Source organism: Amblyomma mixtum, chromosome 3 (assembly GCF_055824585.1).
Source record: "Amblyomma mixtum isolate Tamu chromosome 3, ASM5582458v1, whole genome shotgun sequence".
Taxonomy (NCBI): Eukaryota; Metazoa; Arthropoda; class Arachnida; order Ixodida; family Ixodidae; genus Amblyomma; species Amblyomma mixtum.
In genome coordinates this window covers 45,851,512-45,870,502 of record NC_143014.1, presented here as the reverse complement: position 1 = coordinate 45,870,502, position 18,991 = coordinate 45,851,512, and the positions used below count along the sequence as shown (strand labels likewise).

Here is an 18,991-nt window from a genome sequence, read left to right as displayed (position 1 = left end):
TCCTTTAAAAATTGGCGCGCTTGGTAAACTAAGCGGGTGCTGCCGCGTGGCGGCAGCAAACTTCAGTGACCGCGGCATTATCATTGTTTGGTTTTCTTCTCTGTCTTACTAAACTATTGTATTGCTCCAGTTTACAAATATTTAATTTACTGTATTGTGTTTTATTTTAACCTTTTTTTACAATTAATTACAATTTCTACCCTATTCTCACGGTGGCTGTTAGCAGAAACAAGCGACCATGGTTTTAGCCTCAAAGATTGACGGCTAAATGTCACAATTGCAGCCGGATTGTGGCCTCTGAGATTTGAATTTATTTTCTCAGGTGGGCGGGGCCGTCGAAACTCGAGTCGTGTGTTCGTAGTACCTCCGTACCGCTTGGCGCAAAAACGGGCGGTTCCTGCGACGTGTGTTATTGCTGGTAAGCACATCTCACTATTTATGTAGTCTATCACCAAAATATCGCGTGCACTTCGTCGTTTACCGCTCACTGCGTGCGGGAGTAACGCGATCGTCCTGGTTGCAACTTCGCAGTAGGCTGGGAGATTTCTATCCGAGAGGCAGAAGCCAATATGTTCTTTTTGCTGATTTTCGCGCTCTTTTCCGGCGACGTTCCTGTTTTGTTGTTTCTTTTAATGGTGTATGAGGGGGGGGGGGGGGGGGGGGTGCACACTAAAGGTGTGGCTGCCATGTGCGCGGAACGAGAACCGTACGGTTGTTCCTAAGTAAGGCAATGCCTGACTGACAGCGGTGGGAGTCCCGAAAGGTTGAGTACAGCGGATTTGAAGGGGATCTGCTGGTTGTCATTCAACCTCAGGTAATTTGTGTATTTTCATCCTTGTCTTATGGCTGTACTTTATACATTCAAGATCTCGACGTTCTTGCGACATCGTCACGTGCGCTCTGCGGGATCGCGTATTTACTTTCGAATTTGTTTTATTTGCGGCTACTACACACATTTCGAGCGATGCTTTTCATCATGTAAGCTGAACTATACCCGATCAATTAAAACGAACATGTATGATCCCAAGTAAAATTGGCCGACGGCCGACCATCGGCAAGCAATTGGACAGTGCTCGGCAGCCGGTATCCTCGGCCAACCAATGGCGGCCCCTAGTCGGGCCGTGGTTGGCTGCCAATTGGGCTGGTTAATAGTTGGCCAAAAACGTTCAGCCAACTACCGGCAAATGATAGGGAATTAGTCGGCACCCAACGCTCGGGCAACCACACGGGGACCATCGTAGGGCCATGGTTGGCTACCCACTGGCTTGGCCGGTGACGTATATGCCAGACGCACGCGCAGTAGGCGCGTGGAAATTGCGGACGAAACGCTCGATCGACGTACGCTTCATATTATCCCAATATTTTTTTTTTTTTTACGAATACACTGCGCGCATGACTGCATGCATGTGGAGCCTAATTTATCAATCGGTGAAATGTAATGTGTAAGCAATATGAAGGTGCAATGCTGCGGCATCAATTCCGTTTTAATGCTGAGCATTTAAATAATTGTCGGACGAGTGCAGTTTCATTGAGAGATAAACAGAAAGTCCCGTAATTCTGACATCAAACGAAACCGAAACTCAAAAGTTTCGGTTTCGTTGTTTCATTGAAACTGGCAAGCAATTGTTTTTTTATCTAGTGTAGTGAAGCAATGTGAATTTTAACTTGCATAATTTAAAACAAATGAATAAATAGCACATTTATTTTATTGTTTGTTCCTCGCGAACATATTTTTGACAGAACATCTACGAAAGCGCGGTGTCAGTCACAACGACTGAATCTGCGACGCGATGCTCTTCCCGCGCTTTTCAGTCTCATGCTCTCGTAGCGGCGGCGTAGCTGGCATAGTGCTTTGTTTGGATTTGAAGCATTGGTTGTTGCTGCAGTGCCGTGTCTTGGCTTTTCGCCATGACAACACCACCTGATCTAAACGTCGGAAGGTAAGACCTCATCATGGAGCGGTTCTTGAGGGCGAAACGTCGCCGAGAGCTTTATCTGGCGAAGGCGGGCAGCGTGCGGTGTTTGCAGCAAGTCGCAGAGGACGCAGATGCGGCAGCATGCTCTGAGACATAAGATTTGCACCGTTCGGGGACAGCTTAGGGCAAGCATATGCAGCAGTGAATACTTTTGAATCCTCTGTCGTGGCAGCTGAGGCACAGTGTTCAAGTGGAGATCAAGCTGAGTCAGATGTAAGTGACTTGCACGGCCAAAACGCTGGTCCTGTGGTTACTGATGAACATGACTTGGTTGATGTTCCCAACAATGCCTAGTGTCCAAAGGGGATAAGGAGTCAGTTGAGGGCTTGGGCTGTGAAGCATCATATCAGGAGAGCGGTAGTTAATTCACTGCTTGACATTCTTAGGCCGCACTTCACTGATCTTCCTAAGACACAGTACGCTCTAGTGTCCACTCGACGAAGCGTGCCACTTGAACAACTCGGCAGTGGTGAGTGCGTTCATTTTGGCCTTCAGAGAGCTTATTGCGTGCATTGGACATGTGGCATTCGGCTCCAAGTAATGGAGCCGGAAATTCTTCACCACACTGGTGAAGAATTGTCATGCTGTGCTAAACATGCTGGTCATTTTATCAGTCATATATTCTTCATTACAATACATTTGTCCCAGGTGGTGGAAATTCCTGGAGCCCTCCACTAACGTGTCCCTCATAGTCCATGTGTTGCTTCTGGGATATTAAACCCCTCAATGTTTTCCCAGGAAAAAAAATTTAAGTGCTTCGAGATTCTATTCTATTTAGTCTACTTTGTCATTTAAGGGTAAATATGCATGTTGGCGGCAGGGTTGCTGTTTTCTTGTTGGCTTAGATTGCCTCATTAAGGCAACTTGTTAAAACAATTGCTACTGTATACTGCATCAGGTTTCATGCAATTGTAAAAATAATTGTAAAACTGCTTCCAATTGTTTAGTGCTATTTACAATGGTACATACAATCCCAAATTTTTCAGTATATAAGGCTCTGATTTTAGCTAAAACATTTATAATACTGTTGTGAAGACATTGAAGACTGCCCACAAATATATCATAATGGATGCTATGTACAAAGGACAGAAATTCTAGTTTATTGCATTTTGCCCTTTGCCGCATGTTATTTTGGGTTCAAAGTGAATATTGCAATGGTTATGGAATATAGGGCTGGTTACTGTTATATCCGAGTCTGGACTACAAAGCACTGGATTATTTGGTTGGAATATCAATGCTGAGCTGGTTTGAGCCTTTCTGAAGTGGTGGCATTTGTTTTTGCTCTCTTCTTTTATCGTAGCTTGCCTGAGAGCACACTACCCTGAACAAGCGACCCTGAAGAATAGCAGCGCTGTTATAAAGCGCTGGCTGATTGGCGCGCAGGATCGGGAAGGTGGCCGCAGCCAGAGGCGCCAGCCGACTCGAGCAAGGGAGGCAGTGGGCACAGAAGAATAAGAATATATTCAACAATCATAAATATGCGGCAATCATAAACAATCATATTCAACAATCATTGCAGTATGATACAAATGGTTACAGCGGATAAGAATGAAGGTGGGCACGTGATGGCGGCAACATCGGCGGGGAGGGCATTCCAGTCAACAATGGTGCGGGGAAAAAAGACCTGAAAAAGTTTCAGTACGCGATAGAGGCCGGGCGATCTGAAACGGATGTGCGGTGCGATGAAATATGCGGGTCGGATGAGAAATGTAAGGTGTTTGATTCAGAGTGCTATGGAAAAACTTGTGGAGCAAAACACATGCAGGCGACGCGACGGCGAGCTTCAAGGCTTTCGAGACCGGAATTATTCTTTAGAGATGAAACGCTGATTGTATATGAATAAGCAGAATGAACGAAGCGAATGGTGTGGTTTTGAACTGATTCGAGTGCATTTGTTAGGTATATTTGGTGTGGATTCCAGATGGGACTGGCGTACTCGAGTTTAGGTCTAATAAGGGTTTTGTAAGCTAGAAGTTTCACGTGCTGCGGTGCATGACGAAGATAATGGTTTAAGAATCCTAGAGATCTATTGGCAGATGATATGATTGTGGTAATGTGTATTCGCCAAGAAAGATCGGTACGGAGTTACACCGAGGTACTTGAATGATTGGACGCTTTCTATAGATGAGTTGGCAACTGTATAGGAAAAAATAAGGGGGTTGACGCTGAAATGAGACGAGTTTGCATTTTTTAGCGTTTAATGTCATTAGCCAGAGGTCACACCATTCATGGATGCGGTTGAGGTCATTTTGAAGAGCCACTTGTTCAGAAATGTTAGTAACGGTACAATAAATTACACAGTCATCGGCGAATATGCAAATTTTACACGATACTTGTGGTGCCAGATCGTTAATACATATTAGGAATAAAAGCGGGCCGAGCACAGATCCCTGCGGAACGCCGGATGTTATGGGGGAGGGTGCCTGAGTTGTGATTGTTAATAGAAACAAGCTGAGAACGGTTAGCTGGAATTCTTTAATTCTGTATAGAATATTAGGGTGCAAATTTAAAAAGGCTAGTTTCAGTGATAGTCATTGGTGTGGTACCTTGTCAAAAGCCTTCGCGAAATCTAAAAATAATGCATTGGTCTGTATGTTATGGTCGAGGTTAGCATGCAGGTCGAAAGTGAAGATTGCCGATTGGGTCTCGCAGGAAAGTCCCCTACGAAACCCGTGCTGAGCTGGATGAAGAAAATTGCTAGAATCTAGGAGGTTTACGACATGGGAATAGATATATGACATATATATGTTCCATGATTTTGCAAAGGCACACTGGTTAAGGAGATGGGGCGATAATTCAGTGGAGAGTCCTTTACACCTGATTTGTGGACCGGAATGACCCTGCCCACCTTCCAGTCATCCGGTAGCATTCCTGTTGAAAGTGATTGCGAATATAATAATAAAAGATATATGGCTGAAATGTGTTTGGTGTTTCTCAGTATTTTGTAAGATTGCACAGTACGCGTACGTTTACAGGAAGTGGAACTGCTTGTATACTGATGTCTGCATAAAGGAACCCATTAATAATTGCTGCAAGTTCGTCTTCATTGTTTGTGTCTCCTCAAGATGCCTGTGCGTACAGGTCGGATTCCTCATGGCCAAAATTTAGTTTTCAAACGTCATATATAGATAAGGTAACCTCGATTTGTCATTGATTCTCAGTCTAGCAGGGCACTGGCTGGCGACGGCAAGGTCGGCATACGGCCTCGGCCCTATGTTGGCAGCCAAAGGTCGGCCGGTGTGAGGCCAATCACCAATCCCGACCTCGGCCCAACCTAGTTTGCCAAGCTAGGGCCAAGGTCGGCCAGGCCGGCTACCGACTTTGGCCCAACATAGGGCCGAGGTCGTTCTTTCAGTTGGGATGTTATCACTTCTGTTTCTTCTAAAACTTACACTTAGCCTTCACGTGCCAGTGTGGTGCTTCACAGTTAAGCATGTTTTCAGAGGACTCTGCCGTAGACCCTTCACCGTTGCAAAATAAGAGAATTAGCGCAATAAACACATCGTAAGCTGGGACTGTGCCAGCTGAATTAAGCATTCAGTATATGCTTATAAATGACTATTCCTGTAATGATTTAGTTATTAAATTGTGGTCTGTTTCATGTATCTGATTTCAGTAGGCCAGCTTGTGATTGCGCATGAGGCTGCCGTAATAATTTGAATCAGATGCAAGCAGTTTTGTGGTTTCTGATTTCTGGAGTTTAATGTCCCAGAGCTATTCGGGCTATGAGGGAAGCCGTAGTGCAGGGCTCCAGATAATTCTGACCACCTGGGGCTCTTTACCGTGCACTGACATTGCACCATACATGGGTCTTTAGTATTTTGCCGCCATCGAAATGAGACCGCCGCGGTTGAAATCGAATCTGCATTTTTCGGGTTAGCAGGCAAGCACCTTAACCACTTAGCCACCGCAGTGGCCTAGCTGCAAGAGGTGAGTGACCACCTTGCATCAAAAGGTTATGCCGTGCAACAGCTAATCTTTACTTGTACAGAAACGATTGAATTCGTCTTACAAAGTTTTGGCACCTAACTGTTCAAACATTGCACCAATTTCAAATTTTCTTAAATTTTATTGCTGCTCAGCTCGCTTGAAGGAGTAATGAGAGAACATGAGCATTGGTAAAAAGGCATTACTATATGTTATAAAACCATTCAGCTAGCTGGTGCAGTTATTGATAAAGACAGCCTTGTCATGCTCATTCACATCACTATAAATGGCGCATCGAAAAATGAGCAATGTTGGGAATTATTCCAAGTATGACCATCTTAAAGCCATTTGCAATGAGTTGAGCATAAATACTGATGTGCGGGTTTCTTGTATATGTATAGGGCCCATAATTTTCTGGTAAAAATTTCATACAGATTTTTTAAAAACCGTGTTAAACCTGATTTTTACCCTAAAATACGCCTCCAGAATGTGATTTCCTAATGAATAAAGCTGTAAGACACCAAACATAAATTATCAGATATTTAGTGCTTATTTTGTATGGGTGTTTTCAGTTAACTGGTGATTGTAGGGGTTGTTATGCTTGATGCGGCTTAATTTGAGAGTAAGTTCAAAAAGTATGCTTTAGAAGTGCGAGTCGAAAACTTGAGTATTGACCAGACATCTGATTGCCATCGTTGCATCAAGTGCCATTCATGCTAATAGTAGCCTGTTCCAAGGCTCTAGAGTGTTTAAAATGACCTCTGTAATATTGAATGAACGTTTTCGTAGAGTACAAAGAAAGGAAGTTCTTGCATGCTTACATAGAAGTGCTGTGCAGGAGACGGTAATGCAGTAAACTCGAAAAAGTAATTAACAAAATAAGCTGTTGTAAACTCAACAGAATAACTGTAATAAGCTACAAAAAAAAAGGTGGGCTGAGTAGTATCCCAGTGTTCACCCTGAATGCCTTCTCTTTAAGCATTTGTGAGTGCTATACATGTACCATAAATGCTTAAAAGTTTGTTTTTTTTTGCTCATAGAACAACAGATCAACAGAACCAACAAATCACATGATGCCATTCTTTCCTGAAGAGGGTGAAACTGGAAGCAGGCCGGTGCCTTTATGTTTTGTGAGTAAAAAGAAGTGTGTTGCATCTTTTGGCAGCTTGCTGATGCTTGTGTATGGCATAGAAAAAATTTTTTGAAATGTAACGACAAAGCAGATCTCAACCATATTCTTTGGGAATGCCATCTTACCCCTAGAGGGAAAAAAAATAGTCACTTGGCCAGTGGAAGGCTCTCCTACTCAGCTCCAATCCGGAGACTCAGGCAAAGGTCGTCCCTGGCCGAAGACACTGCCAGGAGCCAAGACTTTCTGGCTGTCTTAGGCAAGGTGCCTAAAGCCCCTCGAACTGTTTGGAAATAAGTTTTACAATCCAAAATTGAAATCTACACAGTGTCATTTGTGTCATAAACAGAGTGCTTTATGCAAAGTACCAAATTCTTCTTATATTGAATTGATGATTGAGCAAGCATTTTAATGCTTGCTGCTGTTGCAATTACTGTAAACTCTGGCATTTGCTAAGGATGAACTTCAGCAAAGAAGAAATGACAACGAAGGAACGCACAGGCAGTGACGATGCTGCATCACTTACATCATTGGCAAGGGTGTAGCGTCATGGTGTGATAGCCCCAGTTCAGTTTATGTATTCCTGTTCTGCAAGGCAAAGGAAAAAGAAGGAGAGATTCATGCCCATGCCCTTTTTGTTCACACTTTGCCTTCTACTGAGAAATGTTTTTATATGGGAAGTTATTAGTTATGCAGCATAAAAACTGCCACCTGCTTTCACCAGTGCACCTTTCTGTTGTTTAGAAGCCAAAAGGAAACTATCATATGTGAGTAGCTTCTTTGTCAGTGCCACAGATCATATTAATGGAGGTGTTAGTTGGGAAATTGTATTTTAAAAAGTTTAATTTTGAATGTTTTATGTGCCAAGTTGAGTTAGAAGGTTATAATTTTTATGTCGGCAAAAAAAGTAAAACAAAATTCAGACTAGAAGTTGTCAAGAAAGGCACCTTGTATGTCGACGTATCTTTTGAATTAGGAATCTTCACTTTGGTTATGAGCTGCCGCGGTGGCTCAGTGGTTATGGTGCTCAGCTGCTGACCAGAAAGACGTGGGTTCGATCCCGGCCGCGGCGGCTAGAATTTCTTTGGAGGAGAAATTCTAGAGGCCCGTGTACTGTGCGATGTCAGTGCACGTTAAAGAACCCCAGGTGGTCGAAATTTCCGGAGCCCTCCACTACGGCGTCTCTCATAGCCTTAGTCGCTTTGGGACGTTAAACCCCATAAACCAACCATAAACCAATCACTTTGGTTATGGTATATTTGGAGACTCTTGGGATGCTGTTTGTACCTTGCCATTGGCTACAAGTGTCATAGAGCTGACTGCTTTTGCAAGTGATGTCCTTACTTGATTTTTCTGCTTTTACTTTGCTCTGGCTTGATGCGAAAAATGTAACTAAGTTGGGAACATTATTGTTTTATTATTTTGTTTGTCACTTTACTTATGACGTGTTGCTTGTCTTTTATGCATGCTCTTTATGTATAATTTCTTCTTACTGAGAGCCTTTAGCAGGACTTCAATAAATCAGTGGTGCAACCAAGTTGTTGATTACCCGCCACAGTGGCTCAGTGGCTTTTTCGTTTGGCTGCAGAGTCTAAGGTAGCAGGATTGACTTGTGCCTGTGGCAGCCACATTTCAGTTAAGACGAAATGCAAAACTGCACAGATGCCCTGTGATATCAGTGCACATTAAAGAACCCCAGGTGGTTGAAATTAATCCAGAGCTGTCTAGTACAGTGTCCTTTATAACCGATGTGCAGCTTCATAGCATTAAAACACTCGTACCATACCAAGCTGCTGACTCCACAACGGTTGTGAGGAGCCTGCTGTTTGTTCTTGCATCTGCTGTGGTGGCTTAGTGGGTATGGGGTTTGGCTGTTGGGCCCAAAGTCACGGTATTAAAGCAGTGCTTTAATGCTGCAGTTCAGGGGAAAAGGTGGCGTTGCCGTTGTGGCCAGAAACCCACATCATGTGTTTCGAGAAACCTGCATCACATGTGGACGTCAGGAATGAAAATAATTGAAAAGAGGACTTGTAATGTGAATTAAAGGTCGGCGCATGTCTGGAACAACTTCATAAGGTAATATGGTAGAGAGAGGGTGTGGTAGATGGTCCTTGGCGATCACAAAATGAACAAGGGAGGGGAAAACCTCAGGTTGCTTCAGCCAACGTTTCGACAAGGGGACTTGTCTTCGTCTGGGCAAAGCGTTCATCATTGGCAGGGATTAAATAGGGTCTTCACTCCAAGGAGGAAGGCCCCGGGTGTGGGGAAGGAAAGTGGTGTGAGAGGGGATGCGTGTCAGGAAGGGGAGGGAGGTGAATCTTGATTCGTTAAGCTGCAATAGTGGAAAAACTTATATCCGGGGGGGTGTGTAATGAACAAAGGCTTTGAAGGGGCTGCGACAGGGGGAGGCGCTGGGTGGACCTGGAAAACTCAGATAAGAGGATTAGTCAGCGTGGTACAGGGAAATGAGAACAAGGCAAACAAAATAGGCTGGCACTGGAAGGAGAAAGAAAGGGGGGGCATTTCCAAGGAAGGACAAGGCAGGGAGGGGGGGGGGGATGGCTCGAGTTCAGAGAAAGCCAAAAGGTGGGGCGGAGGGGGTAACAGGAATGTCATGGTTTCCGAGAACTGATAGTAGGGGATTAAGAAAAAAAAAAGTGAACAAAGGGAGAAGGTGAGAAGGCCACTTTACAGGAAGCCTACTGACCGACAACAATACTTAGATTTCACTAGCCATCATCCAAGACACTGCAAACAAGGTATGTTCGTAGGACAGGCAACGAGACTAAGAAGAATATGTAGTGACGACGACGACTACCTGAAACACCTCCACTCGCTAAAAAACACACTAATCACCAGAAACCATCCACAGACATCCCTTAATAATGCGTTCCAACGAGCAACCACTTTGAAACGAGATGTAGTTCTTAAAAAACGAACAAAAGCTAACAGTCAACGACCTCCTGCACTTATAACGAAATACTCAAACGTGCTTCCAAACATAAACAATATCCTGCAGAAATACCACCCCATTTTAACTGGTAACGACCGTCTCAAGAAAATATTTCCCGACGCACCAAGGGTAACATACAGATGCAACACAAACCTGAAGGACATCCTGGTGCATGCTAGGCTCGGTAAGAAACCACCACCGACAGTAACTTCATGCTCTCGACCTAGATGCAAGACATGCAGCGAAGGCCCTATTTAATCCCTGCCAATGATGAACGCTTTGCCCAGACGAAGACAAGTCCCCTTGTCGAAACGTTGGCTCAAGCAACCTGAGGTTTTCCCCTCCCTTGTTCATTTTGTGATCATAAGGTAATAGTTTTATGTAAAGAAAAATTTCTAAAAACTTCAGTCGGGATTTGAATCCATGGCCCTTGGGTCACCAGGCAGGCACGTTACCAACTAGGCCATGCAGGCACGCTTGTAGGGTTTTGGTACAAGCGGGGTTTTATGTATATGCACTGTGGTCTTTTCCATAAAGTGGTATCTTACCAGTATATGCTGAGTGTGTGTGTAATTAGAGAAGTTTAATTTACAGAAATAGCAAATAAGCAGGTATAACAAAGTGTATTTTTGCACTTCTAATTCTCTTTGCTTAAAGTGGCATAGTGGTGCTGGCATACGGCAGCTACCAGAAAACCCCTGCGATCTGATATACACTGCAGCCCCAACAGACAGCACCTGAGTAGTCTAAAGTTTTCTTAGTGTGGAACCTGTGTCCAGGTAGAATGCTCCTTTGTAGCCTTTTGATTGTGTATGTAGCACAGTGAGTACTAATCATTCGGTGTGTATATATAAGCAACATTATGTGTGTAAACTTTAGTGTAAGTGTTCAAAGACAAGAATGTGAAAACTGTGTTGTGATAAATATTTGAATGTGAGCAAAGAACAGTGACTGTGTGTGTAAAGAAGCCACTGAAGGGAGCCGTTAATGCTATCGTTTCATACCCTTGAACGTCTTAAATGTCCCCTAATTTCTTAATTTCAGCTACAGTAGCCATGTTTGATGGAGGTGAAATGTAAGAATTGCTCGTGTGTTATGTGAAGTCAGTACAAGTAAAGAAACCAAGATGATTGAAGTTTACATAGAGTTGGCTGTTACAGTACATCATAGTGTGTGGGGTAATAAACCACACGTCATGTCATACCAAACCTAGTGTTGAAACTTTTTCTCTATTTTGCTCAGTAAAAGGTGAAGCTGCATAGCCAGTAGATCAGGTAGCATGTAAGTGCCTCAGGAAATTTGCAGGGCACAATATTTTAGATTATTTTACTAGAAGTTTTTGAACACGAAATTTAGCTCTCACAAAGATGCATATTTTCATCATTAGTCATGCAGAAAATAGTGTATGAATAAACCTACGGCATATGTCACAAAACCAAGATTTCCTCAAATATCCTAATCTTTCATCTTTTTTTGCTTCTCTTTTTCAGAAATTTCCTTTCTTTGAGTCTACGCAAGAAATGAATTATGGGGCTACATACAGGGGTTTTTTTTCTTATCTCCATATTCCTTGCTGCTGAAGAATCTGCTGGAGGCCTGTGGAATGGTTGGATGGAAAAAGAGTTTCTCCTCTCGTACTTCAGTGCCAAAGGTAGAGTTGTGTAAAATTGTGTTAAAGGACTAGACACCTAAATTTAGTTGCGTGTTTTCTTCTTTCAAATGATGCGTTAGAAATTTGAACGCATAGATCCCCATGTGCTGTTGGCCTACGATCGCTAAATAATTTATAATTGAATTTCTTCTCTCGTGACGTTTCGGTTTCATCAACCGAACAATGGCTCTGATATGTAGTTGACCTTCAGGTCACATGAGGCATGAAAAAATCGGCAATATAAACCTTGATACGTAGTTTTAATTCACTACACTTAAACTAGCCTACTTGAATAGCTGGAGTGACAACAAATGACGTTTCAAAAATTATATTGCCCAAGGACCCTGGAACTTTTTTTTTAAGGGGGGGGGGGACTTCGAGTTTCTTATTTTTTATTTATTCATTCATTCTTATATGTTTAAATATTCATAGATCTTTTCATATTTTCTTACCTGTATTTGTGTATTTGTTTAATGTGTATAAAACTTAGGCGGATATGGGCAGCTTTATAAACATACATACGCAAGAAGTGAATGACTGCATGAAAAAAGGTGGTGCACAGTCTGTTTTTGTTCTGCAGATCGTGCTCATAAACAGGGATCAACCTATCAATGACTTCTACTGAAAAATTATTGATTTAGGTTACTCAAACAAAGACCTTTAAGACAGACTATATGAAGCCAACTTACTCAGCCACACTATGCTTGGTTACATTAATAACATCTTAGAAGTTAAGCGTTTTTCAGAAACCGGTTCTGAGTGCAAACAGTTAGAGACTGGGGGGCACTGCCTCCTCAGCAGAAATTTTTGGGGGGCAACCTCTCCACTTGCTCCCCTTGTTCCGGAGTCCCTGATATTGCAGTTTTTTTCACGCCTCACTTGACCTAAAGATCAACTGCACGTAACAGCCATCGTTTGGTTAATGAAACCGAAACCAAAACAGCATGAAGAAATTTCATTATAAATTATTTAGCAGTTGGAGGCCAATATCATGGAGTGATGCTTGTATATTAATGTCTAATGCATCACTTGAAATGAGGGCTGTCCACCCTTCTTTTCATTAAATTACTTTCTCTATTTGAAATGAGGAAACACCAGGCAAAAATTTGGTGTCTTATGGTTTTTGAACATTTGGTTCCAAACTCTTCCAATTGTTTATCTTCTGTCATGTCTCTTTGACTAGCTGATGCTTAAACAGATATATTTTAAACAGGAAAGGCCATTCTTGTAGTACTTGTGAGAAGTGAGCAGTATATAACCTTCATATTGGCTCTATAACATTATCTGCATTGCAGGAATTATAGAGCCAGTATGAAGCAAGCCAACGGTCATTGAAACCAAGGAAAGCGTTAGGGAATGTTTTTCTTTTTTATATATATATATTTAAAAATTTGTGTTGTTGTTGAACGGGAAATTCATAGTGCAGTGATTATTTGCCTGAAAGACAATTGATTAGAAGGTCTGAGTATAGACAACCGCATCCCGCTGGTGGCATGTAGTTGTTGTTCCTTGCTCTCTTCCTTCTTTCTTTCTTGGCTTCCTTCATGTTGGACGTAATCAGCCCCTCATTTCCCTACCTTGGTCTGTTCAAAAATAGAGCCAAGAGATGGCCGAGGCTTGTCAAGAAGGCTGAACAAATTCATATCTCTTCATTGACAAAGAATGCAGACTTAAAGCAGGCAGTTTTGGGTGATATGAAATAAATTGCATTACAGCAACTGTTGAAAAAAGCAATACTCACTGAAGCCAAAGAGCATAAGGGAATGTTTTCTATTATTTTTTTATTTGTGGTGTTGATCTTTAAAATTAATAGTGTAATTATTTTATTCCTGTAAGATAATTGATTAGAAGGAAGAAAAAAAAACCAACCACGTGCCGCCTGTGGGATCCAAATCCATAACCTCCGAATTTGTAGTCCGATGCTGTCAACTGAGCGACGTCCGCCACTATGGACGAGGATGGCGCTGGTGAACGCACTCAAGGTTAGGTTACTTGCAACACAAATACCCCCGACAGTAGAAGACTGGACAGCCGCTGCCGTAGCTCAGTTGGTAGAGCACTGGACTCGAAATTTGGAGTTCGTGGGTTCGGATCCCACCAGCGGCATGTGGTTGTTGTTTTTTTTATATACTTTCTAATCAGTTATCTTACAGTGATAAAATATTTGCACTATCAATTTCCCAATGGTCATGACGACAAAAAAAAAAATTGTAAGAAATAGAAACCAGTCCTCTATGCTGCTTGGTTTCAGTAACTGCTGGCTTCCTTCTTGCATGTGTCACAACAAGCCCTTCATTTCCCTTCTCTTGTTTGCTTACAGCAAGTGTGTATCATAAAAACCTTCCTAACTTCTCTTCGTGGATACAAATACTGTCGACACTCGATAATTTGAACTTGAAGAGGACCAAAAATTTGTTTCATATATGTGGAGTTTGTTAAGGGAATTTGTTTTAATATACTTTATTTTGACAGGATCGAAGTCTACACTCAAATAAATTGAAAATTCTTGAAACACTTTGGCCAAACGAAGAATCCACTGGACGTTGCATATTACTTGCTGGATATGGGCAATAAACATATCTCAACAGTTGCCGAAGTTCATATTGCTAATTTTTTTTAGAAATGCTATAAATTGCATATGTGCACATTTACACTGACTGTGATTTGTTATGCCGAAGTTTTTTCTAAAAGGCTGGCTATGTTAAGGTTGCTGGCTGGACTTATTTTACACTGCTTTTTTTTTTTTTGCTTTGAGAAGCCAGCTTATTCTAATCAGATGAAGAATTTCTTGCAAAAATCCTATATTTGTTAAAGATGTGAAGTTGTGACTATGCATGCTTCTGCTGTTCAAAAGCAGTCAAGAGCGTCTGTGGAATTGACTTTTGCTGTTTCAGTTAAGCATTGGCTTGATACTGCCGCCTTGGTGGCTCAGTGGTTATGGCGCTTAGCTGCTGGCCCAAAAGACGCAGGTGCAATCCTGGCCGCGGCGGTCGAATTTCGATGGAGGCGAAATTCTAGAGGCCCGTGTACTGTTGTACTGTCCATTGTTAGTGCAAGTTAAAGATCTCCAGGTGGTCAAAATTTCCGGAGCCCTTCACTACAGCGTCCGTCACAGCCTGAGTCACTTTGGAGCGTTAAACCCCCATAAACCATAACCAAACCACACCATTGTCTTGATAGCAGTCAAAGCTCACTCTGATGCAATAGCTAGTAAAGCAGTTTCATTCGTCAGAAGCTTTTGGGATGCCCATGTGGCATTGCTATATTTGTCATTATCGTGAGCTGGGTCTTATGCAGGGAGAATGCCTCTTGCACTGACATTTGGTGCAGTATCTGTGTATAATTACTGATTACAGGCGCAACCAGTGTTTTGTAATTTAATATTCATCAAAGTGGGCCTCGCATCCACCCTGCACTTTCTCCTGTCATTTGGAGGTCCTGCATGGCTATGGTCTGCCTCATTATTTGCTGCCGCCGCGGTGGCTCAGCGGTTACGGTGCTCGGCTGCTGACCCGAAAGACGCGGGTTCGATCCCGGCTGCGGCGGCTAGAATTTCTTTGGAGGAGAAATTCTGGAGACCCGTGTACTGTGCGATGTCAGTGCACGTTAAAGAACCCCAGGCGGTCGAAATTTCCGGAGCCCTCCACTATGGCGTCTCTCATAGCCTTAGTCGCTTTGGGACGTTAAACCCCATAAACCAAACCATCATTATTTGCTTGTTACCATAGTAATTGTTCATAACGAGATAATTAGGCCTTGCAGCAGACGTTTTGTTTCAGTAGTGCTGAAGAATAATTTTTCACTTACTCTTTGTTGTGCCACAGTGCTCTGTGTTACTTTTTTCTTTCACACGGGTGCAGTAAGCACTAAGGCAGTTTATTATTGTAAAAAAAATGTCTCAGTTAAAAGTTAATTTTTTAGTGTTATGTGTACGTTAGCTTTGGATTTAGTAGTACTTAGGGGTAACATTAGCTTTGAGCAGAAATTTGTGTAACTTATTATGTAGCACGTTAAAATTTTCTGCAACTGTAAGTTCTCATACAGTAAATGAAGTACACAGTGCGTATTTGGAGTAAAGTGTATGAAGTCTAGTTACTTACAAAGGGAAGTTTTCATCAGCTTCTAGAGGTGGTTTGCTTTGGCTTCAGGATCAAACTTCCTGCTAGCAGTCTGAACGATTGTTTCACATCAGCAGTGTATTCTGGCTTTTACTGTGCCTATGGCAAAGGTGCAGCTGTATCCAGCTGCTTTTCAGATGTTAAATATGCATTATAATTTTTCTATGCACTGCTATCAGATTAAGATTTTTTTTTTGTATCTTTGACCTGGACTACTATAAGCAGTGTATTGTTTTAAGTTTTAATGTTTGTATAAGTTCTAGTAATATTCCGGAATCAAATTGTTTATCATTGTTTTTATTGAGGTTCAGTAGCTCTGCTGTGTGAGGAAAAATAGTAAAGGAATAAACTTGTCTTAAACAAGAAAGTTGGGATAGTTGGTGCTGGGACACTGGCTGTGTGATGTTAACTAGCGCGAATAAAACAGTGGACAGAGACAAACAAGCAGACAGGACACACGCTGATGTGTCTCTTGTCTGAGCCAGCAAAACAAAGCAGCAAGATTCCATGTAGCTTTTAATAGTGTGTTATCCTCAGTATTAGTTGGGAGAAAGGCCAAGTTCTGTCATATTTCTATGCCAGCTCTGAAACTCATGTATGTAGTTAGAGTATGATGAGGGATTTTTCATTCGCATCAACCAGTTGTGCTTGGGGCAGCCCGTTTGCTACTCGTTTTTATGATTGCATTTTTTCATTTCAGCTGAGGTGTCTCTGCTGGGCTCAAGGCAAAGTAGCAAGGTTATGTGGTTGGAGCCTTGACTGTGGACTGCCTTGGCTCACCATTTGAAGACCTTCCTCAGTGCCACGTATTGGCCCTTTCAGACCTTCACTATTTTCTCCAGTATATCTGAAGGAAGGCACTTAAAGCTGATAGTTTGGCTGGCCACAGATCTGCAGCAGACTGAGGTATGTTACCTATTAATTCCTTTTTTTTTATTGGAACATTGGACTAAAATTGCTTCTGGTCCAAGCAGTTGGTTAGTTTGACTTTCTCGTGCCAACCATTATATCTATCCTGGTTGGTAGTGGCTGTCCCGGTGTGATGGTGGTTGCAGGAAGGAGCCTTGGACAAGGACAAATTTTTTTTCACCTATAAAAACTTGAATGTCTGAATATCTTCACTGTGTAGCCATGCTGTTTTGCTAAGCTGCATGTTTAATCCTTGTGTTATTTTAGACTTTGGCTTACATTGTGACGGTGTATAAGTTGACACCTGTGTATCAATTGCTGTTGCTTACTGTTCGAGTCAAAAGGTGGGCCACACATACTATCAGGGACGAAGGTAACTGACGCCCTTCCAAGTTCTGCACTATGCAGCATGCAGTGTGGCACGGTGTGGAACTTGGAGGGATGATCACTTTGCTGGTATCGTCAGGTGGTGCCTGCATGCAGTGTGGCATAGTGCGGAACTTGGAGTAGGGATCAGTTACGTTTAGTTTGAAAGCACTCATGGGCTCACCTACACTGACTAAGAATCTTGTCACCCTATGTACATTCACCGTACATACGTATGTAGGATCCTGTTACATTGTCCAGCCACTTGAGTTAGTACCCGAGCTTACCCGAGTAACTGAGGTAAGCCCGGGTAGTGATTCGGGTAAGCTCAGGTAAGTTCAGAGGAGCGTCACACCAGCTGCACAGGAGGTTACTTGGGCAGAGCAACATGGATCGCATAATCACTACCGGTGACTGTGATAGAAACTGCCACCTGCCAGTGCAGTGGCACATTGCAGGTTAATGCCCATATATGCAGAATTGGTTATTCTCTACTTAGCATTCATAAATGGCGGCGAGTCCTCATATACCCCTACCAGCGCAGTGATGCATCGCTTAACCACTGCGCTGGTAGTGGTATGAGGACTCGCTGCCATCTGTTAATGTTAAGTAGAGAATGACCAATTCTGCATATATGGGCATTAACCCACTCTATATATCACGTCATACACCTTAAGGTGGAGGTTAAGTGCCCATTCCAATTGAAGAATAAACGCCTGCTTTTGCATGTCTGTGCCATTTAACTACGTTAAACCCCTACCAGTTTTTGTCCTCAGTAGTATACATATCTAACAAAAGCAGAAATCAGCTTTAAAAAAAATGCAGTGGATAAACATGAAACGAGACTTTTACTTTAGTGTGAGTGTTGTTAATGCAAGATATAGCTGGCATAAATTTCGGCTTGGGAAGTGTTATAGTTAACGAAATCACATTAGATGACATGCTTGCAATTGCTTCCTTGTGTATCTACATGATTTAAAATGTGTTAAAGGCACCCATGGCAATATAGCATGTAAAGCTGATTTGAACAGAGCATATTTCACTGGTTGCAGCGCCCTAATTACTTGACAGCTAAAAATTGCTTTTTGCTCGCAACATGAAATTGATCAGGGTGGTCATACCTTATTGACTTACATCAAGATGTGCTCTTGTCAATAATTCACACATTCTGAATTGAAAATTAAGTTTTAATGAAGTAGTATAGAAAGTAAACTTTAATTGCATGCTTTCTGCTTGGTAATGGCACGTAAGATGATAGTATATATATATCACCAGGTGGTATTTGCCTTTTGACACTGAAGAATTCATGATTAAACTTCTGGTTTCGGTTTTAATAGCTTAACGATGGCTGTGGCATCAAGGGCCAGTATAAGTTGCATGAGGCTTGAAGGTGCTGCGATATATTTTCTGCTTCTTCATTTGTTTTCAATCCAGTTCTTGAGGCAGGCTGGCTTTAGTGTTGTAAAGAATTAAAATAACAAAGCAGCAATTATATGCAGTTTTTTCATGCCTCACAAGATGTATGCTGTGCAGGGGCATCTGCTCCGTCCCCTTGTTGAGCTCCGTGGTGGGTGGCTGGCACCATCACATCCGAATAATATATTCCCTTTATGGCTACTTCCTCTCTTGCAACCGACCGCCCTCCGAAACGAGTGCGCAGAAAAATGCAAACAATTTTCCAAGTTCCCAAGTGGTCCACAGTGAACACGCGGACATAACTGCACGACTGGTGTCACCCTTCCTCGTAACGAGAACCCTAACTGAAAGCAATGGACAAGGCTATAAAATCAAGAAACAAGCAAATGGTGACCTCCTGTTGGAAGTCCTTGACAATCATCAATATGAGAAGTTATCAAGGGTGACAGGTTTTGGAAAAATACCAGTGACAATCACCCAGCATTGTTCATTGAGTACTGTTCGCAGTGTAATCTCTGATGATGACCTTAGATACCTAACCGAAGA

At 42.4% G+C, this 18,991-nt stretch overlaps 1 protein-coding gene and 1 non-coding gene across 5 annotated transcripts in view; both read left to right on the top strand.

Moving 5' to 3' along the window:
- Positions 1-257: 257 nt before the first annotated feature.
- LOC149350015 (uncharacterized) overlaps positions 258-18,991 on the top strand; it is a 63,580-nt gene continuing 44,846 nt past the window's right edge. For 2 of the 4 annotated variants that reach the window (XR_016290201.1, XR_016290200.1), the window contains exons 1-4: positions 261-418; positions 6,944-7,033; positions 11,476-11,636; positions 16,455-16,660. The gene's annotated coding sequence lies outside the window, so the exon portion shown is untranslated. Of the gene's footprint in view, positions 419-6,943; positions 7,034-11,475; positions 11,637-16,454; positions 16,661-18,991 lie in introns of all 4 variants that reach the window. The other 2 variants (XM_089579026.1, XR_016290199.1) reach the window with 2 other exon arrangements.
- TRNAS-CGA (transfer RNA serine (anticodon CGA)) lies at positions 13,667-13,742 on the top strand. The gene has a single exon. It is a non-coding gene; the product is annotated as a tRNA-Ser (tRNA).